The 9,218-nt window shown below is 47.1% G+C and overlaps 1 pseudogene across 1 annotated transcript in view; it reads left to right on the forward strand.

Annotated features, from left to right (window-relative positions):
- Nucleotides 1-1,117: 1,117 nt before the first annotated feature.
- Nucleotides 1,118-9,218, forward strand: part of LOC311135849 — a 15,516-nt pseudogene continuing 7,415 nt past the window's right edge. Inside the window, exon 1 of the transcript in view lies at nt 1,118-1,605. The product of the transcript in view is annotated as an uncharacterized misc_RNA (transcript). The remainder of the gene's footprint in view (nt 1,606-9,218) is intronic.

Raw genomic sequence — 9,218 nt, forward strand, 5'->3', positions numbered from 1 at the left:
ATTCATCCTGAATTCATTTAGGCTTGCCATAACAAAGGGGTTGAATACTTATTGACTCAAGACATTTCAGCTTTTCATTTTTTATTAATTAGTAAACATTTCTAAAACATAATTACACTTTGACATTATGGGGTATTGTGTGTAGCCCAGTGACACACAATCTCAATTTAATCCATTTAAAATTCAGGCTGTAACACAACAAAATGAGGAAAAAGTCAATAGGTGTGAATTCTTTCTGAAGGCACAGTCATGTGAAATCACTGGTTCAGGCTTGCCATTCCCTTATTTTATATTGGGCACACTAAGGCGATGTAAACTTCCCTCTCCTTCCTACACACACACACACACACACTTTCAAGCAGAGTGCGAAGAAGGGAGGGGTGCTGCATGAAGTCTGTACCCTCCCCTTTTACTCCCTCCTCCCCCTTATTCCCCTATTATAAAAATGAACCTGCTCACAAGGCTGGTGGTTTAAAGCAGAGCTGCACAGCATACAGAACACACACACACACACACACAAGAGAGCAAGCCTCATGACATTACTTTAGAGGTGTGTGGATGCACTCCACACAAACACACACACACACATATAAACACACTCATAGAAACATACACATGTGGGGACTGAACTGCTCCACTACTGGACCTCTCACTCAGCAGGACCCTCCAAAAGGTTTGTTTGATATGTCTACCTCCTCAAATAATAGTTAACTTGATTTTGCAGGGTATCATTTTGCATCTCATCTCCTAGTCACAGAGCCTATAAATAACAGCTCTTGTCCTCTATGGAGTTTAATTGGGCTTAAATGGCTTGGCTGCTTAGGAATCGATCTTCCAGCACAGTCCTCCTTTAAAACCCTTTTAACTGTACTGGGAAACGGTTATAGAACACCTAAAACTCCCCCCTTCTAAGACCTCTCTGTGGACTAAATAGCAGAGAAAGAGGGAGACCTATCTATCCCTCCCTTCATCACCTCCTTTCAGCAGCCCAGGCAGGAGAAACCGTGGGAGAGAAGGAGAAGAGGAGGAAAGAACAGTAGAGCTGGCGCCACTGTCCATTAAAGCTATCCACCACTCCATTTACTCTAACCTGGGGGTTACTGTCGCTAGTTGGGACATGGACACTGCTCCTACACCTGTGCTGGCTGCTGGGGACAATGTGTGTGACACGCGCTGGGCCACTTCGAATCCACACTGGCGGTGGCGGTGCACGAGGTGCATGTGAACGTGAGCGCCTTCAAGCGGGGCGTGGAGCGGCGGGTGGACGAGGTGTGCTGGGCCCAGGGACCCCTGGCCGAGGCTGTGCAGTGGCTGATGCAGGATAACCTGCAGCTCCGGAGCCAGCTGGAGGTGCTGGCCCGCCTGGTGGAGGGTCTGACAGGAAGAGGGGTGGACAGGAGCGCCCTGGAGGAGAGGGACAGTAGGGGACGGATCCCCATGACTTCGTCCCAGGGGACGGTGAACAGAAGCCAGGGGAGCCCCTCCACCACAGTCCCCTCTGGACTGTCAGAGTCTGGATTTTCTGATCTTGGTTCTGGTGCCTCTAGTTCTACATCAGCCCATCTCTCCAGCAGGGAGCCGATGGGGAACAGCAGCATGGCTAATGTGAGTATTACTGTATTGTTACTGGAGAAGATATTGTCCCATTTTAGTATAGTTTGGTAGAATGCAAGGGAATGTAATCTGGGAGAACTGAAAGCCTCTCTCGCTCTTGAGTGTGTGCGAGAGTGTGTGCGCGTGAGAAAGAAAGATTGAGACAGTGCTATGTTGTAAATCTGTTGTCTCTCAGTGGGGAAAGTGCTGTGTGTGCTCCTGGTCATTCACTCAAAAGCTCCAGGCTTAGTGCGGTACTAATGAAATATAGCTGTTAGCAGCAATGAACGGGGTTCACAGGATGACCAAAAGGACACAAGATCAGTTGGATAACAAAGCAAGCACTCTATCATGTAGGAATTATCTTCCTTTATGTGCAATCAGTGAAAGCATTACCATGTTGATTTAAATCTCAATTGGTACACTCCACATTAGCGTTCCAAAATACTTCAAAACACTTTCACAGCTGTAATACACTGACTGTGCAAGTGGCAGGACTTCCGGTTTCTCATTTTACAGAATATAATATTCACTTTTCACTACGTTCAGACCACATAATAGGGCAACAATATGTGATTATACAGATATACTAATCACAATAGTTGACATTGTTTGTCTGTGTAATTTTAATCTTATCTAACATTAATTTACATGAGACAAAGTCCACTTGATCAATAGTTATTGCTCTAGTATCCTGTGTTGCTCTAGTATCCTATGGTGCCACTGGTGCCATTGACATCTATAGTGCCACCAACTGGTCTGGTGCAGCCATCTAAGGTTGCAGTGACTTTATATTCAAACAGCTTCTAAGGACATATACATAAGGTTTACATTGCCCCATGTCTATCAGTTCAGTTCTAGTAGTCAGTTGTTGCCAAAGGTGGAATCAGCTACAGGGCTTGCCATGCATTTATTTTAGCCACTTAGACCATTTTTGTTATTTTTGGAAAGTGAGCTATCACCATGGGCCAAAAAGGTGACTGAAAATGGTGTTGTATGATACAAGGAACCACCATACCATTTGTTCAGCATGAGGAACGACACCTACATACAAAGCTTCAAGTCTCTAGGTCAAACAACGTGACGGATTTGAGGGTTTAAGTGAGAATGCTTATAACACGCCACCTATAGGCCAATCCGTGCTTCTAGTTTTAAAAAATAGTTACCAATCTAGGCTTGAGTTATTTGACCATGTCAAGGGAAAAATCATCTAAGAATAACAATAGGTTTTACAGCTTCGATGTGAACCCCCAATTAGACACTGTTAAGCTGCGTGTAACTCTACCTGAATGACCTTATATATCATGTCACTTTTCGCATTTGGAGACACTCCAAAGAACAACTAATTCAAGCAGTCTATGTATACACATACGTTCATGAATATACACATACACACCAGACCTGGGTTCAAATACTGTTTAGGGTAAGTAAGTATTTAGATATTTTTTATTTGACAAGTAGTTAAGTAGAATATTGGAATGTATTTGGAAATACACTTGGAAAGTATTGGCATGTATTTGAAAATAATCAAATACACTGACTCAAATACACTCCTATAAATTTAACCCAGGTCGGTTTGGTATTTGAAATAATGTATTTGGAAAGAAGTATTTGAAAATAATTTCAAAGAGTAGGCTAATTATAGGAAATTATATGAAAATACTTTTAAATCCTTCCAATAGAAGTAGTTGATTCGGGCCACATTATTTGAAAATACTCAAATACACAGAAAATAAGTATTTAAATAACGCACACACTCACACACACATTTTTGCAGACACCCAAACTCTACACATGTAGCATCTCAGCTGGGGGTTCTTCCAGTGGGGCCATGAGCGTGACATCCAGAGCACCTCTCACTGTCTGTCATTGGGTACCTCCCATTAAAAGAAGATACTCGTACACTGTTGAATGCTCTCACAGTTTTATTATTTATTGTACAGGTATCTATTTTTCTTTCATGGCAATTTTTAAGTGTACTTTTCGTACCCTGTGCCTTAAACTAACTGGACGCGCGTACGTACACTACTTCTAATCTCTCATTGAATCCAAATATTGATTTATGTCTGTGTGTTTTTATACTCATCCATTGCCCTCTCTCCGCTCCTCCTGTCCTCCCAAAAGGGCACATGTATTTTTGGCAGGGCAGGCCTGATTGATGGCCCTGGTCCTGGATGTTTGGATTGGGGCTGTTTGGGTGAGTGCGTCTCACCTGAAAGTGTATTTTCCAGTCTTGGTTCAGGATACATTTTAATATCACCACAAATACCCAGCTAACGTAACTTCCCGTAACTGACGTCATGTTGCAACTCTGGATGTATAGAAAAAGAGAGAGGGGGAGCAGGGAGAAAGGCTGGAAGAAGAGACAGACATAGCAGCAACCCAACTCCACCTTTCTCAGGTCCCTCATCACTCTCCATATATTTCCCATAATGCTCGTATAGTGAGGTTGATGAGTGTTTACGCCAGCCTTGTTACGGGTTAACAAAGTTGTACACAGGTGACCTCACCACAGTCACCTATGTAGTTTTGTCATGGTTGGAGAGTCGGATGGAGGTGAAGGTCTGAGATTGCCACTACATAAGGTTTGCTGAAATGTCAGCATTCGGAAAGTATTCAGACCGCTTCACTTTTTCCACATTTTGTTACGTTACAGCCATATTCTAAAATTGATTAAATAAATTGTTTTCCTCATCAATCTACATACAATACCCCATAATGACAAAGCAAAAACAGTCTTTTAGACATTTTTGCAAAAGTATTTAAAATAAAAAAGTATTCAGACCCTTTGCTATGAGACTCAAAATTGAGCTCAGGTGCATCCTGTTTTCATTGATCATCCTTGATGTTTCTACAACTTGATTGGAGTCCACCTGTGGTAAATTAAATTGATTGGACATGATTTGGAAAGGCACACACCTGTCTATATAAGGTCCTACAGTTGACAGTGCATCTTGAAACCCTAACCCTATACTTCCTTGTAGATCTAAATAACATGTTAAAATGTGTGTGTGTGTGTGTGTGACTGTGTTTGACTCTGTTTGTGCACATTTTATTTGTCCATTTATCTGTATGTGTGTTGGCGTGTTTCTTGTATTTTTAATTGTATTTTTTTACCCCTTTTTCTCCCCAATTTCGTGGTATCCAATTGGTAGTTACGGTCTTGTCCCATCGCTGCAACTCCCGTACAGGGAGAGGTGAAGGTCGAGAGCCGTGCGTCCTCCGAAACACAACCCAACCGAGCCACACTGCTTCCTGACACAATGCCCGCTTAACCCGGAAGCCAGCCACACCAATGTGTCGGAGGAAACACTGTACACCTGGCGACCGTGTCAGCATGCTCTGCGCCCGGCCCGCCACAGGAGTCGCTAGTGCGCGATGGGACAAGAACATCCCTGCCGGCCAAACCCTCCCCTAACCTGGATGACAGTTATACAGTATGTATGTGAGCTGCGCACACAGATCATTGCTACTGCTAATCCCTAGCCTCTGCTGTCCCTCTGCTATGAGTTGATGACTTGACTGGGCTCTCATCGTGGCTCTATCGCTGGCAGACACAGCCAGTCAGGAAAGCCATGGGCGGATAGCGGGAGCGACTGCCAGTCCAGCAGGCTCTGAAGTACGGAGTTCTGGCACTGAATGATAGCATTAGAACTGTTTGGCTATCCCACTACTAACTCCCTGATCTCAAAAGTCCCCGTTTGGGGCTATGTTAGGCTGTAAGAGGAGTGGGGGACTGATTACAAATCTAAAATAGCTTCAGGACTTAAGCCTGGTCTCGCCACACCTGTCAGTTACATTTACATTTACATTTTAGTCATTTAGCAGACGCTCTTAACCAGAGCGACTTACAGGAGCAATTAGGGTTAAGTGCCTTGCTCAAGGGCACATTAACGTCATTTAGCAGACGCTCTTAGCCAGAGCGACTCACAAATTGGTGCGTTCACCCTATAGCCAGTGGGATAACCACTTTACAATTTGGGGGGGGGGGGGGGGGGGTTAGAAGGAATACTTTAGCCTATCCCAGGTATTCCTTAAAGAGGTGGGGTTTCAAATGTCTCCGGAAGGTGGTGAGTGACTCCGCTGTCCTGGCGTCGTGAGGGAGCTTGTTCCACCATTGGGGTGCCAGAGCAGCGAACAGTTTTGACTGGGCTGAGGGGGAGCTGTGCTTCCGCAGAGGAAGGGGAGCCAGCAGGCCAGAGGTGGATGAACGCAATGTCCTCGTTTGGGTGTAGGGACTGATCAGAGCCTGAAGGTACAGGGGTGCCGTTCCCCTCACTGCTCCAAAGGCAAGCACCATGGTCTTGTAGCGGATGCGAGCTTCAATTGGAAGCCAGTGGAGTGTGCGGAGGAGGGGGGTGACGTGAGAGAACTTGGGAAGGTTGAACACCAGACGGGCTGCGGCATTCTGGATGAGTTGTAGGGGTTTAATGGCACAGGCAGGGAGCCCAGCCAACAGCGAGTTGCAGTAGTCCAGACGGGAGATGACAAGTGCCTGGACCAGGACCTGCGCCGCTTCCTGTGTAAGGCAGGGTCGCACTCTCCGAATGTTGTAGAGCATGAACCTGCAGGAGCGGGTCACCGCCTTGATGTTGGCGGAGAACGACAGGGTGTTGTCCAGGGTCACGCCTAGGCTCTTCGCACTCTGGGAGGAGGACACAGCGGAGTTGTCTACCGTGATGGCGAGATCATGGAACGGGCAGTCCTTCCCGGGGAGGAAGAGCAGCTCCGTCTTGCCAGGGTTCAGCTTGAGGTGGTGATCCGTCATCCATACTGATATGTCTGCCAGACATGCAGAGATGCGATTCGCCACCTGGTGATCAGAAGGGGGAAAGGAGAAGATTAGTTGTGTATCGTCAGCGTAGCAATGATAGGAAAGGCCATGTGAGGATATGACAGAGCCAAGTGACTTGGTGTATAGGGAGAAAAGGAGAGGGCCCAAAACCGATCCCTGGGGGACACCAGTGGTGAGAGCACGTGGTGCGGAGACAGCTTCCCGCCACGCCACTTGGTAGGAGCGACCGGTCAGGTAGGACGCAATCCAGGAGTGAGCCGCGCCGGAGATGCCCATTTCGGAGAGGGTGGAGAGGAGGATCTGATGGTTCACAGTATCAAAGGCAGCAGACAGATCTAGAAGGACAAGAGCAGAGGAGAGAGAGTTAGCTTTAGCAGTGCGGAGAGTCTCTGTGACACAGAGAAGAGCAGTCTCAGTTGAATGACCAGTCCTGAAACCTGATTGGTTTGGATCAAGAAGGTCATTCTGAGAGAGATAGCAAGAGAGTTGGCTAAAGACAGCACGCTCAATAGTTTTGGAAAGAAAAGAAAGAAGGGATACTGGTCTGTAGTTGTTGACATCAGTGGGGTCGAGTGTTGGTTTTTTGAGAAGGGGAGTAACTCTCGCTCTCTTGAAGACGGAAGGGACATGGCCAGCGGTCAAGGATGAGTTGATCAGCGAGGTGAGGTAGGGGAGAAGGTCACCGGAGATGGTCTGGAGAAGGGAGGAGGGGATGGGGTCAAGCGGGCAGGTTGTTGGGCGGCCTGCAGTCACAAGTCGCAGGATCTTATCTGGAGAGAGAGGGGAGAAAGAAGTCAAAGCATAGGGTAGGGCAGTGTGAGCAGGACCAGCAGTGTCATTAGGCTTAACAAACAAGGATCGGATGTCGTCAACCTTCTTTTCAAAGTGGTTGACGAAGTCATCCACAGAGAGAGAGGAGGGGGGGAGGGGGGGGGGAGGATTCAGGAGGGAGGAAAATGTGGCAAAGAGCTTCCTAGGGTTAGAGGCAGATGCTTGGAATTTAGAGTGGTAGAAGGTGGCCTTAGCAGCAGAAACAGATGAAGAAAATGTAGAGAGGAGGGAGTGAAAAGATGCCAGGTCGGCAGGGAATTTAGTTTTCTTCCATTTCCGCTCCGCTGCCCGGAGCTCTGTTCTGTGAGCTCGCAATGAGTCATCAAGCCACGGAGCTGGAGGGGAGGACCGAGCCGGCCGTGAGGATAGGGGACACAGAGAGTCAAAGGATGCAGAAAGGGAGGAGAGGAGGGTTGAGGAGGCAGAATCAGGAGATTGGAGGGAGAAGGATTGAGCAGAGGGAAGAGATGATAGGATGGAAGAGGAGAGAGTAGTGGGAGAGAGAGAGCGAAGGTTGCGGCGGCGCATTACCATCTGTGTAGGGGCAGAGTGAGTAGTGTGGGAGGAGAGTGAGAGAGAAAAGGAAACAAAGTAGTGGTCGGAGACTTGGAGGGGAGTTGCAGTGAGATTAGTAGAGGAGCAGCATCTAGTGAAGATGAGGTCAAGCGTATTGCCTGCCTTGTGAGTAGGGGGGGACGGTGAGAGGGTGAGGTCAAAAGAGGAGAGGAGTGGAAAGAAGGAGGCAGAGAGAAATGAGTCAAATGTGGACATAGGGAGGTTGAAATCCCCCAAAACTGTGAGGGGTGAGCCATCCTCAGGGAAGGAACTTATCAAGGCGTCAAGCTCATTGATGAACTCTCCAAGGGAACCTGGAGGGCGATAGATGACAAGGATATTAAGCTTAAATGGGCTAGTGACTGTGACAGCATGGAATTCAAATGAGGAGATAGACAGATGGGTTAGGGGAAAAATTGAGAATGTCCACTTGGGAGAGATGAGGATTCCTGTAGTTAGACCCACGCTTTGAGCCCCAGTGCCACTAAAGACCAGAGTCACAATGGGGACTTATGGAGACCCAAAGACCAGTAGGAATAATACTATTCCCAGACCAAATGTCAAATTTTGCTATTGTCAAGGGGGGTCAAAATGGCTCTGTTTTTTGTCTTTGGGAGGGGGAGATTGAAAAGACCTAAAGCTGCTCTTTCGTTCGTTTCCACAAGTTGGACCATGTTTTCAATTTGCTCATCTGGCCGTTTAAGGCTATGCTAGATTCTAAGGCTATGCTCCTGGTGACATTTTGGGCCTGTAGCAGATTCCATTTGGTTTGGTCTTTGATAAACTGGCCATTCCTTCTGGGATGGGGTGTTTGGGCTAGCTGCACTAGGCTCAGAGACCGGCCAGAGGCCGTCTATCACGAGGGTAGTGCTGCACTTGAACACACACACACACAGTCTTACCATGGTGGATCTATGGCTAACACCAATGGTCTCACCAGTTCAGGTCCAGTCCCTGGGGCTCCCGAGTGGTGCAGCGGTCTAAGGCACTGCATCTCAGTGCTTGAGGCGTCACTACAGACCCCCTGGTTCGATTCCAGGCTGTATCACAACCGGCCGTGATTGGGAGTCCCATAGGGCGGCACACAATTGGCCCAGCGTCGTCCGGGTTTGGCCGGTGTAGGCCATCAGTGTAAATAAGAATTTGTTCTTAACTGACTTGCCTAGTTAAATAAAGGTAAAATAAATAAAATAAAATATGGGCTTGGTACTGCAGCCGTAATAACGGCCATGTCATAAAGACATTATGGTCGTTGTTGCTCTGCTGTTATTAAATTCAAACAAGTTTGAAAGAATTTCCAGATTTTTCTTGTTCCTCTGAGAGCATTTTGTCACAGGAGAGAGAGAGAGAGAGAGAGAGAGAGAGAGAGAGAGAGAGGAAGAGAGAGAGAGAGAGAACGCGAGGGAGAGAGAGAGAGAGAGAGGGAGAACGCGAGAACGCGAGG

The sequence above is a fragment of the Coregonus lavaretus genome, assembly GCF_964263955.1.
Source record: "Coregonus lavaretus genome assembly, chromosome: 10".
NCBI lineage: Eukaryota > Metazoa > Chordata > Actinopteri > Salmoniformes > Salmonidae > Coregonus > Coregonus lavaretus.